The following is a 20,873-nucleotide window of genomic DNA, read 5'->3' on the forward strand; positions in this document are numbered from 1 at the left end:
TGCAAGAGACTACCACCCAACAACAAATTCAACTCGGAGTCATTTTTCAAATAGTCAATACACTTTGTGTTTGCAGTTGCATTATCAAGAGACAAAGGAAAAACTTTATTATTCAAGTGAAATTCTTTTAAACAATCCAAAATACGAAATTTGATGTTAAAACCGGTATGACTTTCTTCCATAGCTTGAAAACATAGTATACGTTTTTTAATAGACCAATCATCATCCACCCAATGAGCAATAATGCAAAGAAAAGGTTCGCCAAAACTAGAAGTCCATGTATCACTTGTAAAACTAACACGACCGTCAAAAGTACGAAATAATTCAATCAAACCACTCCTATACTTATAATAAGAAGTTTGTGTATAACGTCTTAGGGTATTTCGGGGGACACAAGTAAATGCAGGTTGTAATGCAACTTTATTAAAATGCTCAACGTTTGCATTTTCACCGTAACTAAAAGGGTATTCATTAGCAATAACTAAAGTACTCATTTCATCAATCATTCTATCTTTATTATAAATGAAAGGTGTACCTCCGCCGGGTTGGTTCATGTATCCACTCAATTGTGTTTGGACGCCACCCCCCGAAGGACGGGGACCATTTTTGAACAAGTCGTGTTTATTTTGTAAATGTCGACTCAAGGTTCCGGTTCCATCTCCCGTTTTCCAACTATATGACTTGACATTTGCACCTAGCGCCTTGCAAACTAGGCATGTACACGTGAACCTCTTTGATTGACCGGGTTGCCATCCCGGGGGTGTGACCTCAACTCGTTCAAAATGTTTCCACACCTAAGAAAATTGTGTTCGACCTCTACTTTCACCGCCACCACCTTTCATAAATCAAATTATTGAAATTAATTTTTAAACGCTATTCATGAAAATAAGCTTTTAAATTTTAAATATTTTAATTATAATTATTTAAACGCATTTTTCATGGTAATTAACTAATTGTAAATCATAGAAAATTGGAAACTAAACTAACTTTGTAATCATTAATAATAGTTTTTTCAAATATTCATAACAATAAAAATTTAAGTAGAAATTACCTTGAGATGAAGGTTGAGATGTTGGTTGCGATGGAGGTGGCATAGTTGAACTTGATGATTGGTGGGAGAAATGTTGTGGTGGAAACGTTTGAATATTTTGCCCATCTCCTAAACCATAATCTCCATATTCATTGACAAATTGGTTTTAATTTTCCGTATTAATTTCATACGAAAAATTTGCACCACCACTCCTTTGGCCACCAGTTCGACCACCACTTTGACTCCTTCCCATTCCTCCTCTTCAGCTCATTTTTTTTTTTTTTTTTATGATTACTAATTATAATATGGAGAAGAACTTTTTTTTTTTTTTTTAGAATCTTAAGAATACTAATAATAATATTAAGGATATTTTTTTTAACAAAAATATAACTCTATATAACACTGAGAATTTGAGAATAATTAAGAATTTTTGAGTAAGAGAGAAAGAAAGCTTGAGTTGTGTGGAAATTTGAGTGAAATGAAATTGGTATTTATAGGGAAAATTGAAGGGATGATCATACACTCAAAAAACTAGCCGGTACATACAAAAAACTAGCCGTTAATTTTGAAAAACTAGCCGTTTTTTTTTTTTATAATGGATGTTAGGCTAGGCGGGCCGTGTGGGTTGGGCGGGTCGTGCGGGTTGGGTGGGTCATGCGTGCGGGTTAGGTGGGTTGGTTCGTGCGGGTTGGGTGGGTCATGCATGCGGGTGGGCCGTGCGGGCTGGGTTGTGCGAGGTGGGTCGAGTTAGGTGGGTTCACGGGCTAGGTGTGTCGAATTAAATGGGTCAAAACGGGTTGTGCGAGTTGGGTCGAATTAAACGGGTTAAACCGAGCTGGGTTGAAATGGGTTGTGTCGAAAATTTTGGACCCACGACACAACCCGGGTTAAATCCGAGCTGTGCCGGGCTGTGTCGGGTTGAAACCGGGTCGGATCCACGTGACCCACCAGCCGTGCGGGTTAGGGTGGGCTGGGTCCAACCCGGCCCACTGGCCACCTCTAATCCTTGGGATAAAACTGGAAGTTTACTTCCCTGTTGTCCAACAGCTAGTATTTGCAGTGATAAATCAAAGTATACATTTTGGGATCTATATCATCCATCTGAAGCCACTAATATGATAACTGCCAAAGCTCTGCTTGATGGGAATATTAGTTATATTTCACCTATTAATGTTCGCCAATTACTTAACTCTTGACATTCATTGCACTTATCCGATCCATACAATAAATACCATGCATATATACGTACACTTGAAGGGTAGTTTTGTAACTAGATAGGGCAATTCAAATGTAAATTTATTTCTTATATAAATTATGTATTTGTGTAATTCATTTGTTATGTTAATCCATTAATATTGAATTACAAGTGCTCTTTCCTCTTGGTGACTTGGTTGATGCATGCATGTTTATCGATCTTGCTATATACTACTTCGTAAATGCCAGTTACAAAAGCATACAAAATCATTTCACATTTGATCGCTCAACACATTCTTAGATCCTTTTAGAAACACTAGAAAAAAGGTAATAAACATAGAAAATTTCCAGTTAAAGTATATAAATCAATCTTGAATTTTAATCATGAGCTTTTAAAGTTGAATATAATAGAAATGTACTTTTTTCATTCCTTTTTTTTTTTTTTTTTTTTTTTTTCAATCAAATAAGCAAAAAAGGGAAGATACAAACTAGCTACCCTTCCTTGCTGCTATGGCAAGGTGATGGGCCTATGCTAATTTACATCTTTTTACTTTCTTAATTGAAAAACAGGTAAAATTCCTAGTGAACGACTTAAGTTGCTCCACCACTTGCTTTACCTCCCTCTTGGCGTTGTTCTCGTCTTCATAAGCTCTTACTAGTTCCAAGGGTGATGCTTTTTCCACCAAGAGAAGTTTGAGTGCTGCAATAGCTTCTGTTTGTGTTGGGGATGTTGCAAAGACTGGTGCTTGGTCTGTATCAATTATCACTCCTCTTTCTTTCTGAGGGAGCCTCAGTTCCACATTATGAGAAACACTTTTGTTTCTCATAATGACATTTTGGAAAATAATGTGATGTTTTTCATTGGTGGGGATCGCGTATGTGTCATGAGTGGGAGGCCCATATCTTGACACATACCCCATGAGAAACAAAACTTGTTTCTCACAATGAGAAATAGAGAATTACCCTTTCTTTTGTCACCCATCCTACAGTAGCTCTCCAACTGGAAATTTGATCTGAAGTACGCTTCCACTCTCCGTCTATAATAATGGTGATGTTTTGTTGACGCTCATCGCTGTCAGTGGTCTCGGTCTCGCTTAGCTCAGCCTCGTTCCTGTCGCGATTGTCTCCCTTCAACCTAATATTTTTCCCTTGAGCCCATCTGTTTTTCCATATACCAGCTAGTGATAAAATTGAGTGTGGTGATGCTGTTTCATTCTTAAAAAGAGCATTATTTCTTGTGAGCCAAATGCTCCACAAAATGCTAACAAATTCCATAAGCGTATCTCCTTGAGTGTCATCATAGGAGAATAGATAAGAGAGGAAATTAGAAACCCACTTGCTGATTTCCACTTCCGCATTAATACCCAAGTTGCTGCACTTCCATAGTCTTAGAGTTGTGTCACAGTCCCTGAAGATGAGAGCTGAAGTTTCTTCTTTGAGGTTGCATAACCTGCATAAATTACAAACATTGATACCTCTTTTTTGCAGGTTACTAGTAGTAGGGAGAGCGTTGTTGATGAGCTTCCATATAAAAATCTTGTGTTTCGGCCAGATTTTGGAAGTCCACCACTTCTTCTACATCTTTGTCATGGGCTCAGAGTTGTTTTGATTATCTGTAAATACCAATAACCAGCCTTTGTAGAGTATTTTCCGGTGTCTAACGGCCCCCAATCCCACCCATCCTTGTTGCAGCTCCTATTAGGGAAGATGGCCAGAAGATCTCTTGCCACCTCGGGTTTAAACCATTTAATTTCCACACGAGCCTCGCACGCCATACACCTCTGTGATCAAGTAGGTCACCTATGATTGCAGGTTTATGTTCCACATTATCATGTTGTGGGTTCCTGCATTTTATTGTACCTTTGGTTACCCACCACTCATCTTCAATACTTGTGGTTGCCCCATTATCTATCGTTCTCCTCAGCGCTCCCTTCATACTATGTATGCTTTTTAGGATGCTTCTAGCACCCCACGACGACATTGATTGCTTGAGCTCACCTTTCCTTCCCTTATCAAACCACTTGTCTGTGTATCTTGCATTAAACACTTTGCTTACCTGGAGTTGCGGGTTTGAATGCATACGCCAAGCTTGTTTCAAGACAAGAGCTTGGTTGAGATTCCTTATGTGCTTCTCAAGTAGTGAGGTTTTCCTCCAGTAAATTGGTCGTTTATCCACATCCATAGGACAACCTAAGTACGCCCCCATTCTATCCTTGTATTTCACTCCCAGAACTCTTTTCAAAATTCTCTTAAATTTATTTGGCATGTTTTTGGAAAATATCACATAGGATTGTTCAGGTTCACCATTTCTCCTGAGAGGGAGCAAAATTGGTCCAATGCTCGTTTCATAACACTGAAATTATCAATGTCAGCCTTGAGAAAGAAAAGGGCATCATCGGCGAAGAAGAGGTGTGTGAAATAGATGGTCCTGATCGTGCAACTTTGATTCCTCGGATTTCAAATTTTGCAGATTTTGCCTTCTTCTTAATCTTGTGCAGTAGCTCATGACCTAGGAGGCAACTGTCATTAACTGATCTTCCAGGGACAAAAGCGTTTTGGTTATCCCCTACCAGCTCACCAATGATACTCCCAAGTCTCTTTACAAGACACTTAGAAATGATCTTATACGAGGTGTTACATAAGCTGATTGGGCTGAAATCCGAGACTACTTCTGGGTTTGTTTTTTGTGGGTGGTGAGTTAGTGGAGATAATAATCGGGCTATGGTCAGAAATCAAAATGGGGAGGTTAAGGGTTTGGGTAAAGGTTTCTCCAATTATCGTTCTTCTTTTTTGGATTTGGGTGGATTCATGGTTAGGTAGGGGTCTTTTGAGGGTAATTCTCTGTTTCTCATTGTGAGAAACAAGTTTTGTTTTGTTTCTCATGGGGTATGTGTCAAGATCTGGGGCTCCCACTCATGACACATGCACAGATCCCACCAGTGAAAAACATCACATTATTTTCCAAAATGCCATTATGAGAAACAAAATTGTTTCTCATAATGAGGAACTGGGGCTCCCTCGTCTTTTGAGATTGTAGGCTGGTGGTGTTGTGATTATCTGATAGTGTTTTGGTAAGAGAGAGTCTAGTTGTACTTTGTTGGCTGCTTTACCCGGGGGGTTTCGGTTTGTGAAACGCTAAACATCGCCCGCAAATCTCCACATAAAGCCCACAAATTTGAAATGAAATGACATTTTTGCCCTCAACATCAAAAACACACTTTTATCTTAAAACACACTGTTATGGCTAATAAACGGGAAGTGGCGGCACCGGAGGCGGTTTCGCGGTGGAAGTAAACAAAGTCGCCGGATCGCGAAGGAGCCATGGTGGCAGCGCCCCACCCAGGCGCCACAACCAAGGCTACTGGCGCCTGGCCAGGACGCCACCGCCACGGTAGCGGCGCCTGGGCAAGACGCCGTGGCCACGGTGGCGGCGTCCACTGAAGACGCCACCACCGTGGCTACGGCGTCCTGCCCAGGCGCCGCCACCGTGGCGGTGGCGTCCTGGCCAGGCGCCAGTAGCCTTTTTTTTTTTTTTCAAATTTTTTTTAATTTTTTTTTTCAAAATTTTTTTCCTATTTTTTTTTTTAAAATGTATTTTGTTTTTTGGATTTTCTTTGCAATTTTTTTCTTTATTATGTTTTTGTTTCCTAAATTTTTTTATTATTTTGGTTTTTTCTTTCTAATTTTGTTTATTTTTTGAATCTACTAAAGCATATTTTCAAAATAAATTAATATTTTTTTTTGTTTTTTTAAAAAAAATTTCAAATTTATCAAAATTCAAACAAAATAAAAAAAAAAAAAAAAAAAACCAAAACGAAAAAAAAAGATTTAAAAAAAAATATACCGAGGAGGTGGCGCCTGGCCAGGACGCCACCACCGTGGTTGGGGCGCCTGGCCAGGACGCCACTACCATGGTGGCGGCGTCCTGGCCAGGCGCCCCAACCACGGTGGTGGCGTCCTGGCCAGGCGCCCCAGCCACGGTGGCGGCGTTCTGGCCAGGCGCCACCTCCACGGTGGCGGCGTCCCGGCCAGACGTTCGCCGCCAAAACTTGATTTTTAACCACTTCAGACCTCGTTTTCCGGCGACGACGACGACTCTTTGGTGTCCCTCGGCGATCCGGCGCTGTTCCACATTTTGGGTGAGACAAAATTTCGTTTTAGGTTAAAATTAGAACAAGGGCAAAGTTGTCAAAATTTTATAAATTGTGGGCTTTATGTAGAAAAACGCGGGCGATGTTTAACAAGTCCCTTGGGTTTTGGCTCATGTGGCATTTGGTTATTTTGTGCCCAATTTTACCACAATTTTGAACATGTTTTCATAAAAGATTGTCACCTCAATGTCTATCTCTCAGATAGTCAAGGGGTATGGCCAATGGTATAGGTTTTCTGGTTTGGATTTTAAATTTTGCTCTAATTGAATTTCCATGAAAATCAGAGTGGCCATTATCAACCATGATCAAATCACCAATTTTACAAACCTCTGGCAAGGTGAAATCATGTTTGATTCTTACCCAAATGTCGGCGACGCTAAAATCGATTTTTTGGCTTTTTCCACCTGGTGGCCAAGGTTTGAAGATGACGAGCCCTGCCTGGAAGGAAGCTCAGCTAGCCGTTAAAATAGCCGTTAAAATTGCACATATTTTAAGATGAAAAGAAGGATTTTTCCCCAAACTAAGCCAAAACCAAAAACTATTTACCAAATTGGTTGCGTGGCAAAACTATTTACCAAACTAAGCTTCCAGGGTAAAATGCTGTCTCGGACAGCGTTTTATACCCTGGATTTTTTTTTTAAAAAAAAATTCAATTTGTAAAACGCTGTTTGAGACAGCGTTTTACCTTTTGATTTTTTTTTTTAAAATATGTAACCTGGAATTGTGGAAAAAAAAAAAATTAAACTAAGGTAAAACGCTGTCCCATGCAGCGCTTTACCTATTTAATGAAACGCTGCCTGAGGCAGCGTTTTTATCGCTGCACAGAAGCAACATCTTCTTCTTCTCATTCCCCTTTCCCCTTTTATCGCATACAGAAGCAGAAGCACCCAATCTTTCTCTCACTCAACAAGCAACCCAAATCCCCCCAACAACCGCCGCCACCCTCCGACCATCGCCTGCCAACCACCGGCCGTCGACAGCCCCGAGCAACCTCACATCACCCCGATTTTGGTACTCTTGATAATGTTGAATTGTTAGTGTTGATAATGTTGAATTGTTATTGTTGATTATGTTGAATTGTTAGTGTTCATAATTCTTGGTATTGTTGAATTGTTAGTGTAGAAAATTGTTGGAAATTTTGAATTGTTAGTGTAGATAATTGTTGATAATGGTTGATAATTGTTGATAATGGTTGATAATTGTTGGTTTTTGAGTGATTGTGATAACCTACATTGTTGTTTATTAATGTTGATTTAGGGCTTCTAAGCTGTTTTATTTTGAAAAGTATGTATATTGTTTAGTTATGGAGATTTAGGGATGATTTAGTGCCTTTAAGTGTAATGTGTTTTGGTTGTTGTGTAGAACATGACTGCACAAAATGTAGTTTTGTTATACCGATGGGGAGGTGAAATTCTGTTTGATGGACCCCGTGTCGAGTATAGTGGAGGAAATATGGAACCACTAACACTTGAATCGAAACTTTCAATGTTTTGATGAACAAGGTTCATAGTAGTATTGGTTCAAACCCAAGGAATGTTGAACTAAACATTAAAATGAGGTTTGAGACTGGCAATGGGGTTCAAGTGTTACCTGTTTCTACGAATAAGCATTTGAAAGCTTTAAGGAGCGTTGTTGCAATGAAGGGTGTTCCCACTGAGATATATGTAGAAATGGTGCCTATATGTACCCAACAAAGTACTCGACTAGAACAACAATCTACATATATTTCCGGTTACAACATAGAGCCCTTCCAAGTGCCTTCACACGACATTCCATCAACTGAGTATGGGATGGGATCTTTCAGTCGAATGCTGCATGACGATCAATTTCACATGCCGTTTAGTTCTCATATAGCTTCACCTGTACATGGGGGGGCATATGTGGGAATGACTGGCCTACCTGGGCCTTCGACATCAAACACCGTCACACCTTCACCGATGCAATTGCATAATTATTTTCGCCTATGCAAGATGATGTTCAAACATCGCCGTCTCAACTTGTGCCAATTCATCTTGACACTATTGTGAATAACGAATTGTCTGTGTATGATGTGTATACAAATGATGAGGCCGAGAGCGGAGAGGAGGAAGATGGACTTCAGAACATGGAAGTTGGCGAGCCCCTGGTTAGAACTCCCGTACCTTGGTTTAGTCAGGTAAACGAGAACTATGAAGTTGATCAGTATTGGGCCGAATCGGGTAGCCATACATCGTTTGTTCCGGGGGGAGAATTTGAGAAGGGGATGTATTTTGAAAGTAAGAAAATGCTTCAAGAAATGGTGAAGATGTATTCCATATAGAGGAATCAATTCTACACCATAGTGACATCGAATGAGAGTGTCCTTCATTTGCGGTGCAAGAAGAAATGTGGTTGGATGCTACGGGGTACCAAATCAAGTGAGCACTCGCGTAGCTTTACCCTAGTCACGTACAAAGGCCCGCATCGGGAGAACTGTGTCATTGAAGTACTATCTACTGATCACCCGCACTTGAATTCGTCCATAATATCAGAGTATGTGAAGTCCTTTGTACGGAAAGATTTGTCCTTGAAAGTTGAATTCATACAGGAACTCATCTCCAAGCAATTTCATTTCGATGTTCCGTATCGAAGAGCATGGTATGCCAAGGAGAAAGCAATAGCTGAAATATTTGGGGATTGGGAGAGTTCTTACGGCATGATAATAGTAAATACCCCATTACTAAGAGCATTTTTATGAGATATGAACCATTAAATCCAGCACCTCCAGTAGTAACACAATTTTTGCAGTATCTATTGCTTTCCTCCATTTGCATTCGTTCCTAATTACGTAGTACTAGCTACTCTATTAATTCCTATTTAGGTGGGTGAGGTGCTATATATACATGGTGGTTTATGTTTTTGGGCGGAAGTGGAAGTGGGACAGAGGAGTGAGAAAAGAAATGGTGGAAAACTATCTATTAGTTATTTTGTTGCGTCTCTAAAGGAGTTGTGATTAGAATGTTAAAAATCTACGTATAACATTGTCAAAATCTGATATTAGACTATTGAAATATGATGTAACTGAAGTCAAAATTTGATAAAATAAATGTCGAAAAAATGATATTAACTGTCAAAATCGGATGTAAATGAGTTAAAATCTGATATATGTAGGTAAAATCTATTTCTAAAATGTGAAAAATAAATGTAAAAAAATAATATTAAAATCTGATACAAAAACATCAAAATTTCATATAAATAAATATGTAAAAATTTGATTCTAGAACGTCAAAATATGATATTATAATGTCAAATATCCAATTTAAAAGAGTCAAAATCTACTCTTTTCGTTTCTAATAAATTGACACAGTCAAATTTAGCACACATGTCAATGTACTAATTTGATCTTAAAATATATACTGTATATGATATAATTAAATGTTAGTAAATATTTTTTTTTTTGAGGGAAATATTTTGAAAGATAATATCATGAAACTTATATTAATATCTGTTTAACAATATATTTTATGATAAAATATGTTTTTTATACTTAACTAAAAAACGATGGTCAAACTAATTATATAAATAATAAAAAAAAGGTCAAATGTGTTAATTATTTAGGAAAGAATGAAGGGAGTATAAAAATGTCAAAATTTAATTGTGTAATTAGTTTAGAGTTGTTTTGTATTTAAAATTTAAATCTCTTAAGGGATAATTGTAATTGCACAATGACTATTAATATTTAATGAAATCACCCCTCCCTATAAAAAAAATAAAATAAAGTAAAATCACTATAAGTCTGGTCTCACATAATATATTTTTATCATATTAATACTCTGTACAATTTTTACTTCATCCCTCACCAAAAAAAAAAAAAATAAAAAAAAAAAAATCTGTTACAGGATAATTATCCTAATCAGAATAATCTGTTACTGCCTAATGGCAGCTTAGCTGGGTTGGATATTTTTATCCCTTTCTAAAATTTTCCTTTGTATACTTGTCTAAAAATTTTCTTAACTTTATTCAAATTAAAAAACTTGAGTATTTCTTCTTGCAATTTTTTGTTTATTTTTTCAATTATATTCAATTTAGTTTGATTTGCTAAAAAATGGGTAGTTTTCAAAACAAACAAAGAACACTCATTATCTTGATGCTCATTTCCTTAAGTATGCTTAGCAATCATAGAAGTTATGGAGCAGAAGAACAAATAGCAAATTTTGTGTTCGGAGATTCTGACGTAGATGTAGGAAACAACAACTACATTGTGTCCCTTCTTAAGGCGAATTCCATGCCTAATGGTATCGATTACGAAGGACCGAAGGACCGACGCACCGTTATTGACATTATAGGCAAGCTTTACATACATGAGTATTGTACAATTTCCTCTGCTGTGTTCTTATATGTGTTCCTCCGTTTTAAAGATTGCGTCTTTTTTTTTTCTTCTTCCAAGAACCCCTTGTTTCTCGAATATTTTTATATAAACATGAACACGTAAAATTATACGAAGTATGTAGGTATTCAAAAATTAATTTACTTGGTATGTAGACTATATTAAACGCGGTGTAACATTTTACTATACGAAATAAACAAATGAAAATATAACATTACTAATTTGTACGTGATTTTGTCATGCATTTCTAAATTAATACTAAACTAGTATTTTAGCTCATGCAATCCCACATCAAATAAATGTGGTCAATTATTAGTATACATTTAAATTAAGGATTCAATTTTTTGTAATTAATTTGTTTTTTCATATTTTAATCCAATAAATATTAATATTTTGTAATTGATAAAGAACATAATATATGACGTAGCTTGGTGGTAAGACACTTAGTTTTAGAGGTAGAGGTCTAAATCTTTTTTAATTTTATAATGATGACATCATGCAATAAGAAACAAAAAGAGGAGAATGACATGTAACACATGTAATAAGAAAGAAGTAGAGGAGAGTATCATGTGGCACATATACATCATTTGGAACGTCTTTTAATTTGTGGTGTAAATATAAATTAAGAAAGACATCAAATATTTATTTATAATCTTAAATAGGGGTGATAAAAAATTCAGGGTACCCTGAATCGGAACCAGAACCTGTTAAGAATCGCAGGTTTTGGAACCGAAACCTGTACAAGAGGTTCCGGTTCCAGTTCCGGGTAGTAAAATAGAGAACATGTTGCAATAGATTATGGTTCAGGTTCTCGATTTTTTTTGGAACCGAACCTGTAAGGTACCCTGTAACCTAATAAAAGTGTTACTTAAGCCCAAATTATATATATATCAATTTAAGCCCAATTTTTACTTAATATTTCGTAATTAATAAAGAACATAACATGTAGCAATCTTTGTGGTAAGACAATACATATAAATACGGGTTTTATTTATTAATGGATTTAGCCCAAACACTTGGTAAATTTGGAAATAGCCCGCCATACTTGGCTCCAACAACAAAAGGGAGTGTGATTTTGAAAGGGGTCAATTATGCTTCTGGTGGTGCTGGAATTCTCAACGAGACTGGCTCCATTAAGGCCACCCCTTTTTTCTTCCTATGAGAATTATTTTAGAAAATGTGACAACTTCTTTTCATATATTATAACACAATGAAATATTTCAATTGTGTTATTTTAGATTAAGATATGTACTAATCTATAAACATGTCACACATGCTAGATTGGGAGGATAAATTTTGACGCGCAACTAGATAATTTTGCAAATACAAATCAAGATATCATCGCTCAAATAGGAGAAGCAGCAACAAATGAGCTTATGAATAAAGCCTTTTTTTCCGTAGTAATTGGTGCCAATGATTTCATTGCTAATTACTTACTTCCAGTTATTATCAGAGGTCATATATTGATGCAGACTGACACTTTCATAGATACCATGATATCTAAATTTAGACTACAACTTACGGTGAGACATATACAATAAACTTACCTGTTATTATTGAGGACATACTAATTAAAAGTTCTAGGCAGTGAACGAATAATACCTCGTTAATGAAGATTCTACGATGATTTTCTTTAAGAGAATTAAAGTTAGATGTCATTAATTAGCAAACTGGGAGCACTATGCCGTTTTGGCAAAAATTAGGTTTATTGTTACTTTGTTATAATACTTATATATTTTTTGATAAGTGCATCACTCTGATTTTTGCATACTTATACACTGATTTTGACTAAGAATTATTAATAATATACAAATATAATGTAAAATGTAATACTTATATACTTTGTAGAATCCAACCCCGACACTCACGTACTGACGTACATAGTGCAATCCTGGATAATTTAAGGGATTTGTTAAACATCGCCCGCAAATTACCATATAAAGCCCACAAATATAACTTGTTTTGACTCTATTGCCCTTTTCATTCTAAAAAAAAACACTCTCTACTTCTCTCTAAAAAAAAAATCAGAAAATCTACCTCTCTTAAAAAAATTAATTACGACAATGTCGCGGCGACAAGGGAAAGAGGTGGCGGCGGCGACGACGGAGGAAAGGCGGCGACCTGGTGGCAAGGTAATTTTTTAATTATTATTTTTTTTAAAAAAAAAAAAAGAAGACGGTGGCTCGTGCGGTGGCGTCAGCTCCGGCCACCAAAGCCGGTGGGGTGGCGTCTGGCTTGGAAGCCCAGCCACCGGCGCAGGCGTCCACACCAGGAGCCAGCCCATTGGCTGTGGCGTCCTGATCTGGCGCCTGTGCCAGTGGGTGGGCTTCTAGCTCAGGCGCCTGCCCACTGGCTATGGCTGCCGGAGCTGGCGCCACCGCCAGTGGGTGGGCGTCCTGGCCAGGCGCCCAACCCCCCGCCCCCCCCCCCCTTTTTTTTTTTCTTTTTTTTTTGTTTTTGTTTTTTCTGATTTTTTTTTGGTTTTTTTTTTATTTTGCAAAATCAGAAAATTAGTTTTATTTAAAATAATTTAGTTTTATGTCTAATTTTTTTTTTGTTAATGTGTTTTTTTTTTGTTTAAATATTTATCAACTTTATGTGTTTTTTTTAATAAATCGTGTATACTTTTTTTTTATAAAATCAGATTTTTTTTTTTTGTGGTTAAATTTTTTTTTTTTTTTTATGTTTGATGTTTAAACATTTTTTATGCCTTAATTGATGTATTATGTGGTAATTGTTTGTGTTAACCACGTGATTGTGCCTGGTGTAGCAGCTGCTGTATAGGGTTCCTTCTCTCTGACCGTTCAAACCTGAGTTGCTGTCTGACGTTGTAGATGTGTCTTCGGTTTGGATGCTCTTCTGGAAATTTCTCTAACACAAATGCTAATATTTTAGCAGGCTTGACTTGAGCATCACTCATTTCTTTCACAACCAGTTTCGCAGCAGGACTTAAGCCGCTCAGCTGTCGATGACCCTCTTCATATACTATCATCTCATGGTTGTGATACCCCCATTTAGAGTAACCAATCACTTCCCAACCGTCACGACTCCGTAGTTGTCGGACCTTTACTCTGAACTCACACCCACAACCTTTCCGCTTTGTATCAAACCGAGTGGCTGTACGAAAATCTCTTTCTTCTCTTTTGCGATAACGGTCACATCTCAAAATGCGATCCATTCTACCATCCCGTTGAGATTTATGAGTTACTACTACCAAGCAAAATCCAGCTGCAATTGCAACTTGTTTTGCCCAATCAATCGCTTGTTGAGCTTCTTCGAATGGACCATCATGTCCAAATATCCCACTGTAATCATTTCCGCCTCCACCATAATTCTGCATGAATTATATATTATAATAAATACATTTAACGCATAATACATTTAATTTCTATATTTACACATAATTAACACAAAAAAAAACATAATTACGTATAATATTATTCATACACATACACATACAAATTTTTAAACACACTCATTTATAAAAGTCACATAAACAATTAAATATTTTGGTATACATTAACACAAATCTACTCACTACATACATAAACACATTAAATAATTAAACATAATTTAAAAAAAACACCGTTTTGAATTTTCAATTTGAAATAAATTGAAAAAAAAAAAAAACCATTTCCAATTTTTTTTAATACAATTTCGAATTGTCAAACTTAATTTAAAAAAAAAACCTTTCTCAACAATCAAACTTAATTTTAAAAAAAACCCAATTCGAATTTTCAAACTAAATTTAAAAAAATACTATTTCGAATTTTCAAACTTAATTTTACAAAAACCTATTTCGAATTTTCAAAATTAATTTTAAAAAAAGCCATTTCGAAATTTTTAAATAACTCATTTTCTATTTTTTTTTTTTAAAAAAAATAAAAATTAGGCCTAACAACAAAATCAAAGAAGGAAAAAAAAAGGAAAAAAAAATAAAATTGGGGTGGCGTCTGCCAGGGCCGCCACAGCCACTGGACTGCCGCTTGGCAGGGCCGCCTCAGCCAGTAGACTGGCGTCCTGGCCAGGCGCCAGTCTGGTGGTTGGGGCGTCTGGGCTGGACGCCGGTCCGGTGGTTCTGGCGTCTGGCTTGGACGTCCGTGCTACGGTTTCGCCGTCCACCCTAGGCGCCGGAGCCACCCTACGGTAAACCGTGAATTTTAACGGTGACTTACCTCGTTTTCCGACGACGACGACGTACCTTCGGCGTCCCCCACAACTCCGGCCTGCCCTCCGGTCTCCCCCGGCGAGTTAGTACGGCTCAACATTTTTTAAATCAAGATTTGTTCAATTTTAGAAAATGGAATCCCGCGGCGAGTTAGTACGGCTCCACTTTTTTTAATTCGAGATTTGTTCAATTTTAGAAAATGGAATCCCGCAGCAACTTAGCACGGCTCCACGGTTTTTAAATCGAGATTTGTTCAATTTTAGAAAAAGGGCATAATTGTCACACCAAGTCATATTTGTGGGCTTTATATGGTAATTTGCAGGCGATGCGATTCACTAATTTAAACATCATCCGTATGTATGGTGTCATTTCTGTATATTTGGTTGTCCACAAATGTCAAAATTAGTTGCAAAGGGCAACCCCCCAAACACCTGCAGCTGGAGTGCAATTGTCCCGGACAGGCTATTGTTTGACAAATCAAGGGAATTTAGAGACGAAAGCTTCCCAAGATTAAAGGGAATACTTCCTTACTTCTAATTTGTTATTTGACAAGTCTAAAGATTCGCGCTGTGGCAACTGAGGCACTGAGCTAGGCCATCAGGAATGAGGCCTGAGAGTGAGTTATGAAATAGATTGACGTGCACAAGCTAAGGCAAGCATTGATGCCACTCAAGTTTAACACGTGTGAGATACTTGACAACTTTATGCTGATAGTTCTACTCAGTTTTTTAATTTCTATTGCAAAATATGGTAACAACTAACAACCACATGAATTTTATATTACACTATAGATACATCACATCCTTCAGCCAAAGTGCTTTTGTCATGTGTTCCATAAAGCTGGATACACTACAAGAAATATGCCGATTTCCAATGGAAAAATTCCGTCGGAAACACTCTGAAATCCGTCAAAAACATGTTTTCGACGGAATTTCTGTCGGAACCGGTTGTCAGAAACGTTTTTGTAGGAAAAACGATCTTTTCCGACGGAAATTTCGTCGGAAACACTTTTCTGTTGGAAATCAGTCATTGGAAGTGATTTTCCGGCACTAGAAAAGTCCGTCGGAAACTTGATCTAGATGGTTAGCTAGGTTTTAATCTAAATTGATGGTTTAGAGCTTTAATGCTGATAACGTATTATAAAATAAAGGGAATAGGAGAGAGACTGAGAGAGAAGTAATATGTATCTTTATTCCATATGATTGGAATATATATACATACAATATAATTAGGGTTTACTTGGAAACAATAAACCCTAGATCTAGAATATTCTGGATGATACAAGAAGGATAATAGGCATTCACCCAATATTTCATAACAACCTCCTATTTTTTTGCTGCCATTTGGTTGGTTAGTTTGCTATCCAAGTTTATCAAATCAAATTTGTTACACTAATGATTTCAATTATACGTAGTAGTATTTTTCTTCTTCTGATTTTTATTTTTTATCACTTTCTATTTTTAATAATATCGATCACTTTTAACATAAATATACCGAGTTAACATCCCGGACATCGCACAGGTACTACCTACTTTCCATACAAAATGCTATGGAAGCCTGGTATCTTAGAAAATTCTCAATCCCACAAATTAAAGTCTGATCTTATATTTGCTCACTAAGTTTGACTTCAAGTCTTTCCCTTAACAACAAAAAAGTTGATTAAAAAAAAAAAAAAACAAAAAAGTTGACTTCAAGTCTTCTTACCGTGTTTGATAATGCCATTATGGGGTCCCTTAGACTTTTTCAAGTTGGAAAATTCAGATTTTATTGTCCTTCACTTTAACGGTGATAACTAGGGGTGTCAAAAATTTACCGACCCGAAAGATTTACCTGAAACTGAACTGTTTTCAAACTTGTTAGATCTTATTCGAATTTGATCTGGTGTTAATCCGAAGTTAACTTGAAACCGACTTCAACCGGTAATGTATGATCCAAACCCAACTTGAAATCGAATCATAGTTAATCCGAAACCAATAAGATCGGATAATTGAAGATCCGAAATCGATTTGGCCCGAACCTAAAACTACCAGAAACCATTTAGACTTGCAAAATATCTCTGTTTACCCGACCTTTATTTATCCGACTTGAAACTTCCCATGTATCGATTAAAATCGACTCGAAACTACTCATGGTCTAATTAAACCCATCCTATTACTAATAACCTAAGCCAAATTAAATTTTTCAGGACCATAACCGATGAGTTGCTAATGAATAATTGAAGATGATTAATAGCCGGAAAGATGATAAACGCAAAATGGTAAGAAAAAAGACGTTTTACAATAACATGATAAACACCAAATAAGGCGATAAGTAATCATTTTCTTTAATGACTTGAGTTGTCAATCTTATACCAATTCTGAAAAGCCAACGCAAAACTTAAATGAAACCCAAAAAAATTATACATAGTAAAAATGAATTGAAATCTCAAATAACCAAAATGACATTACCTATATGCTAATATACCTGAAACTAAAATGACTCAAACTGAGATTGACCTGAATTCATATTACACTACCCAAAAATCAAAACTAAAGTAATTCCAATCGAAAATGAGCTAATAATTGAAGTAAGCCTACCCAAATTTTAACAGAAATTGAATTGATTGGAACCTAGATCTTATCGAATCCAAAATGACCTGATCTAAAGTTTAATAAATCCATTTTGATCCAACTAAACTTGATAAAATTCGGATGCGATTTCATATGAACTCGATTTGACTTGACCCGAATTCGATTTGTACCCGACTATACTCAGACCCAACTTGAAAGATATAAAAGATAACGTATATTCCTAATAGCAGTAGGAATAGGACCAGCAAGTTGATTGTTAGAAAGATCAAGATGAGTTATGAGAGAGATCGACGTGCACAAGCTAAGATGACCGTTGATCCCACTCAAGTTGAACAAGTCTGAGAAAATTTACAATATTTTGCTGATAAATTTACTCAGAATTTAATTTTAATTGCAAAATATTGTAAGAATCACATCGATTATATTACATTACAGATACATTACATTCTTTAGCAAGCTAAGGTGAGTTAAAGCCTCCTTTTATATTTAGCAATGCTCAATGAAACCATGACATAGAACCTATCTTTCATGTCATCAAAGAACTGAAAAAAGGCATTTCTCCAAGATCTTTTGAGCACCAATGTTCCACAAACTCCCCAAAATCCTATGATAAATCCGAGCACCACACTTACGTACAACCCCACAATAAACATCTTGTCATCATCAGTGTCATCGTGGGGAGTAGTATTATCACCCCTCGTCGAGTTGTGGTGTGGTTGATCCCAAGAGCAATTCGAGAGAGGAGCTCCACAAAGTTGAGGATTTCCAGCATATACTGAAGCACTGAAACCTTGAAGTTGAGTGCCCTTCGGAATTTCTCCAGAGAAGTGGTTGTTTGACAAATCCAAGTTGCTGAGAGAACTCAAAGCAGCGATGCTTTCATGGATTTCACCAGAGAGGTGGCTGTTTGACAAATCGAGAACTTCTAAAGATGTCAATTGTCCAATTTCCGGTGTGATGCTTCCAACCAAACTGTTTCTTGATAAGTTTAAGGAGACGAGACCTTGCAGAGCTGTAACCTGTTACAAGGTCGCCACGTGTCATGTAACCTGTTATAACAGGTTACATGACCGGTTGGGACCAATAAAAATTAAAGGCACCCAAAGGTTGGATTATTATATAATAATCCAAAGGTGGGATTATTAAAAAGGAAAGGCCCAAAGGTGGAATTATTCCCATGAATTTTTCCAATATTTAGATTTGAAAATTCTCCATTTTTGTCTTTAGTTGACTTCAAGTCTTCTGCCCTCAAAAGAATTAAAAAAAAAGGTCTTCTTAGCTTGTTTGACAATGGGGTCCCTTAGACTTTTTCAAATTGGAAAATTCAGATTTTATTGTCTTTCACTATCACGGTAATAACTATTTGTAATAATGTGCTTTATCTCATATGAAGTACATTAAATCTTCTACGTATTCAAATAAATCCATTTTGGAAATGCGAGTTTGGGTTTTTTTGGGGGGATTTATTGCCATTGTGGTATGGTCTAGTTCATAGGGTTGGTTAGGGCTTGTAGTTTATTTGTTGTTTCCTCATTCGATTTTTTCAGTCGAAGGAGCTTTAGAAGGTCATCAGGTTATATCCTTTGTTTTAATTAAGTTTTTAACTTAGTAATTGTTTCGGTACGAAAACAATGGGGCCTTCGGCAGGCCCAGAATGGGTGAAGAAGACGAATCTCGGTCCGAGTAATGCTGGAGCCGAGGGTTTCCTGCACAGCACAAAACACGTAAACTGGCCTCGGGGGTTGTGCCGAGGAAGGCCCCTCCGATGCCGAAGTCAATACAGTGTATATAGTCATAGGAAGAGAGCTGTGCAAGATAATTAATTCTTGAGGCTTCTTGTGTATGAATGTAATTGTGTGTAAATGAAAGCTTTTATACCTTTGTCCATTGACTTGATTGGGCTTGACCAGCCAAATGGGCTGCCACTTGACTGGGCCTGCTATTGTTGACTTGGCTAATTGCATGGAGGGTTGAACCTTGAGGACTGGACTTGGACTATTTTCATTTATGGGCTGGGCCCAATTGTTGGTATTTTAGACCCCAAACAACTTGCCCCCCAGACCCGATTCGTGAGGAAAACGGGTCGGGTTTGATCAGCCGAAGGACTTGGAGGGAAATGAATGAAAATAGTGTTTGAATATTTTTGATACCCCCAAGTGGTTAAGGTTACCGTTACTGGTGATTAGTGAACCTTAATGACGGTTAATTAGTAACAATGGGGAAGTGGAGTGGATTACTCGATTTATTAGTTAGTGGGGAATACGAGCGGTTTTTTGGAGTAAGTGGGATTAATGGGGTTATTAGTGGCGCGAATTGTGAGAAATCAATTTCCAGAAACTACTTAAGCCACTCGCCTCATAATTCCTTCCCATTCCCAGTAAACTGCTTCACAAATTCATAATACTCGCTCGAACTTACCCATTCCTCAACTCTCTTTCCCCTAATTTCACTGCAATCCGAAACTTCTAAGCGAAATCCGGTGCTCCGAAATTCAAGATCGGCAATTTCCGCATCGAACTAAGGTAATTCTTTTTCTGGATTCTCCTCAGCTTTCGAGTTACCCTTTTTAGGTTTTCTATTTTCGATTTTCCGTTCAACCCAAAAATGGCCGGCGACCGGGGAAAAGCGCCGGCTAGGTCTGAGTCAAGCTCAGGAGAGGAAGAGGAGCCACCTCAGCTAATTCCGAGGCGGAGTCGCCCATTGGCGATGATGCCCTTCCTCAGCGGCCGAAACCCTAATGCGGGGGCGAGGGCTGCTGCTGTATCGGGAGGAGCTGTGCTGAGGGCAGTTCCTTTGTCTAGTGCCCCTCTTGCTGACATGGGTGAGGCTAGCACGTCTGGCCGAAGTGAGGCATCAGCGTCAAGGCCGTTGACTCCCGAGGAAAGGGAGTGGACCGATAGGAGGGAGAATGAGGGCATAATGAGTGCTGCGCCCTATTCTTGGTGGATCGAAAACCGTGCCCAGTATCGCTTCGCCGAACAAATTGAGATCTTCTATGGCATTTTGGAAGAAGACGGTTACAGGTGCCGAATGCCTAGTGCCAAAGACAGGATTCATCGTCCTCCTCCCGGATATATCGGGGTTTATACTCGGCAGCTGCAGTATGGGCTGCGATTTCCTGCTCACCCCTTCATCATCAAGCTGCTGAATGGGTATAACATATCCCTTTCTCAGCTAACTCCGGTCAGCATCCGAAGGATTATGACCTATCTCTGGGTCTGCTTGTTCTGTGGGTATGAGCCGAGCGTTCATTGTTTTCGCTGTACCCACAGACTCGCGCTGAACACCTAGTCCAATAAATGGCATGGCCGAGGGTGGTGGCAAATTGAGGACGAGAAGGGTTTCCTCTCGACCTATCCGAATGACACCTTGGACAAAGACTAGAGGGGGCAATGGATCTGGGTTAGGGCCCCCT

This window comes from Chenopodium quinoa, unplaced genomic scaffold (assembly GCF_001683475.1).
Source record: "Chenopodium quinoa cultivar QQ74 unplaced genomic scaffold, ASM168347v1, whole genome shotgun sequence".
Classification (NCBI taxonomy): Eukaryota; Viridiplantae; Streptophyta; class Magnoliopsida; order Caryophyllales; family Amaranthaceae; genus Chenopodium; species Chenopodium quinoa.